The sequence below is a fragment of the Pavona decussata genome, unplaced genomic scaffold, assembly GCF_977016875.1.
Source record: "Pavona decussata unplaced genomic scaffold, jaPavDecu1.1 SCAFFOLD_759, whole genome shotgun sequence".
NCBI lineage: Eukaryota > Metazoa > Cnidaria > Anthozoa > Scleractinia > Agariciidae > Pavona > Pavona decussata.
The window spans coordinates 80,001-84,262 of NW_028145914.1; positions in this window are offsets into that span (position 1 = coordinate 80,001).

A 4,262-nucleotide genomic window follows, 5' to 3' on the forward strand; every position below is an offset into this window, starting at 1 on the left:
ATGCCTTACCTCACTCTGGAGGATATACCATGCGGAACGAAATTGTTTAAATTAAAGGTTACATTTTTGACGATTGTTTACTCGGACGTCAAAAGTACGTTTCCGTGAAAAAATGCTCCCGAAGCCTTTTCCGAGTAAATTTAATCCACCACTTACCTTTAGTATAGTATTGCAAAACAACGCGCGTTTGTGTACATTTACTTCACATACTTTTCCTTGAGCACCTGGCTATATATCGAGATCAAAAGAACACATCATCAGGGTTTGTTTTCTTCAGGTTCATGATCACATGTAAAGCTATGTTGACCCCAAGGTAAGCCTTGCCTACATGAATGAATAACGTGCAAAGCGCTAGCGATGTTCTATTTCTCTTCGTTTAATTTCTAACTGCTGAAATTTGATAGTTTTCCAAGCCATGTCAGTACTCGACGTTTTTCAGGTTTTTCGCAAAAACAAGCTCCTTCAAATCACAAAAAGTAAATAAATAAATAAAAAAAAAACGCAAAAAACTTAAAAAACTCAACAATCACTATCTTCAGCGGAAAATTAAAGTTTTCCTTAAAACACAAGCCACTCCTTGAAGTACTGAACTCCCGCAAACTTACTTAGGGCCTGTAGGTTTGATATCAGTTGAACAAAATGATAGGCAAGGTCAACCAGGCGTACCGCTTTGTTCTCAATCTTTCCTCATAGCATTTGATGTTTGAAGAGCAGGTTTTGGACCACCATATCTACGCCTTTAAAAAGACATCAGTTTCTGTAGTAATTAAAACTAAAAGTTGAAAACTGAATTGTGATTACCCGAATTTAGATCTCGCGAAAACTCATTGGTCTTCTATCATTATCATCATCATCATCATCATCGTCATCGTCCTCGTCGATAAACCATCTACATGCAATGGCCACACAACTCCACGGCATGGCCATGGCCATCATATCACCCGGGCAGTGGCAGCCATGAACACGTTACCTCCCTTCGGCTTATTAGGCCACATCAGCATGGCATAACCTTCAGCTCGAACACCGAGTTGCAGGCACCCACGGAGCTGCGTTCTGTGACCATTCCATTTAGATGAGTTGTTATTAAGGGGAGTCCTATTTATTTGTCAAATATTAAAATTAAATTTTAAAAAAATTATAATTAATTTATTTACCAACGGAACACCAGAGCTCTAGAAGCTCGTTCAAACGTGTCCGTGCCTTCCAAATCGAATTGGAATTTAGAAATGTTGGTTTTTGTGGAGAGAGGAAAACCGGAGAACCCGGAGAAAAACCCTCGGAGCAGGGATGAGAACCAACAACAAACTCAACCCACATATGACGCCGAGTCCGGGAATCGAACCCGGGCCACATTGGTGGGGAGGCGAGTGCTCTCACCACTGCGCCATCCCTGCTTCCCATATCAATAAATATCAATGACTGGTAATCTGTCAACTTCGACCTCAGCCATAATCATGGATTATGGCTCCTGCTTCGACCCATTTGCAATGCTGACTGGCCCACAGGAAGCAGAACACGTGCACTAACCATCTAAAAGTGCCAAGAGTTGCCTCTTTCAAGAATTCGGTCGATTAATTTTTTTCGGTGTTCTAGAATTTATTTCGTGCCTAAGTGGAGGTATCCTTTCATCAAAAAGGTCCATGAAACATTCCTATTTAATAGAGCAGCGCAGCTCTGAAGTCAAATAAGCCGCTTGCCATCCGTGATCTCAGTTCTCAACCGCGATTAGCTAATATGATTTGTTTTGGCTACGCGGTTGGTTCGTGTTACCATCTTCAATATCGAGAGGACTCTTAGGTTGAGGTTGGAAAGGAGTTGCTTCACAACTTAGTTCACTCTGTATTTGTTTTGCTCGACAGGAAAATTAATTTTTTAAAATAGAAAGCATGACTTACCTCCATTCGCCGCGCATTTCATTTGTGAGGCTCGAATTCAAAAGAAACGAGACGCAATGTAAAAAGTTTATTCCTAGAATCTCGTTCCCGTTAGATGGTATATAGAACCGTTGACTATTTTGCTTGACGTAGGAAGCTCAAAAGAACGTTGTTCATAACAGACACTGAGAGGATTGGGAAAAAGAAATCACTCTGTCAATTAACGACGATGCCTACTTTTGCGGTTACTGTGCATACGTTCTGCACATCTCGAGGTACTCGGGTCTACTATTGGTGCTAATAAAGGGATATTTTTGCACGATTTAAAAATACGCGGAGAAAGTAGAACTTAGCAAGTGCTCTTGGTATCAAAAAGAAAATTAGGGGTAACCATGCAATTTTCAGAGATAATAAACCACCATACATCGCTTTGTATTTTACTGCTTTTTTGAATTATTTTTGCTTAATTGTCTCTGAAAAATGCGTGGTTACCCCCAATTTTCTTTTAGATTCCAACAGCCTTTGCTAAAATCTGCTTTTCCGCATAGTCATAAACCGCGCAAAATATTTCTGTATTAGTAGGCACCGTGCTTTACTGCATTTCATATCATGAGTTATTTCAACTCTTTGAAAATTGCAGTCCAGGCTCACCTAAAGTATTAAGCAATAGAGCAATTAAACAATGGGTTTATAAAAATACAGCTTTACTTTGAACTGAATCCTTTACAAACTTAGTTAACAAAACTATTCAACTGTTCAAAAAATTAGAAAATATATCTCTGCTTCTACACAGAAGTTTGCAGAGCAGCTAGATCTAGAAATATTTAAACGACTATCGTGTAAAATAATTGACCTCAATCTTCAAAGGCATATCATAAACAGTTTCTGCAAAAATGTCGTTATTTATAACAATTATATGCTTAAGGAAAATGTTGAAACGTCACCTAAATTGTCCTTTATTAAAAGTCCTTTTAGAACATCTTTTTTGACGACCTAATAGTTACAAACAGATTATAATAATATTTAATATTATGATAATTATGTTATTATATAGTATTATATCGAACACATGTATTATGATTTGAGTTTATTCTGTCCAAGGTCGCACATTTATTTAGCCTTGTTCCCAGGCCTTTATGTACAAATCGAGTAAATTGATCGAGTGAAGAGAGCCCGGATGGAGGACTAAGGCCAAGTGAGCTAATCCTTTCTGACCAGTTTCAAGGGTCACGTCATACTCGATGACGGACTACGAAAAGGAAATGAAAGTTGGTACTTAAAAAAAAATTGTACTCCTTCGATTTCCCTCTTACGCGTAACTAGCTTTTCTCCGTACAGGCTTCTGCTCCGCTCTACAATTAAACTCAACAATGGAATGAAATGTTCAGGATTCGATCAGTGAATTTATTTCTTGGGTAGATACGCATACTAATTAAAACTATACATCAATCTTCTTTTCACAAAATCAAGTGCTATTTTGTCCCACTTTTACAATTTTAATTTTTACAGAGCCGTAGAAATCAAAATGGAAGGTAATTCTATAAAAGGGAAAACAATTAATGACAGAAATAAGTGATTTCCCTCCTGGAAAACTGTCCTAGTCTAGACTTAAGTTGTTTTGGCTCCTATAAGAAATTTATTACACGAGTATTTTAATTTTCCTTAAGAAAATTTTACTTTTTTACGCCTTTTGTTAATACGGCCTAAAAATCGTTAATATCTTCTAATTTTTTCTTTCGATGGGGGAGGGGAGGGGGGAGGGGGGAGGGGGGAGGGGGGAACCACACCTATGAAAACGTGACCACAAATAAGCCAACAACCCACGCTAGTACTCCTATTCATGTGTCATAACTAGGTTTTTACATGACTAAACAAGGTTCTATCAAGTTGATTGTAGTTTACGTATATTAGCGGGGAAACAGCTTTTCCCATGGGACAAGTGAAATTGTCAGTTTTATCATTTAATAGGTCGACAATGCAGTTTGCGTCTATCCGAGTTTTTTTGGCGACAAAGTGGACTAGAAATTTAGATTCTTTATCATATAAGTGATGTCGTTGCCACTGAGTAGGTAAGGATTCTCTCCACCATCAATTTTCATATTTACATTCTTAGTAGTAATTGAAAGGCATATGCGGCTCCCGTGCCTCGACTCAAGTAAATTTTCTTAAATCTTTAAGCCCTAACAATGATCATCATCAAATTCCTCCTTGTAATATCAATACTTATCCAACCTCTGAGGTCATGAGAATTAGGATTTAATCGCCCAAGGTGAATTTTCCCGAAATTTTAATAACTTCTCCCCAGTAATTTTATAAGAAAAGTATGAAGACAAGATAGGAGAATTTAATTTGTTCCTTGATATTAGGGGTCAAAGGGTTATGTATCGC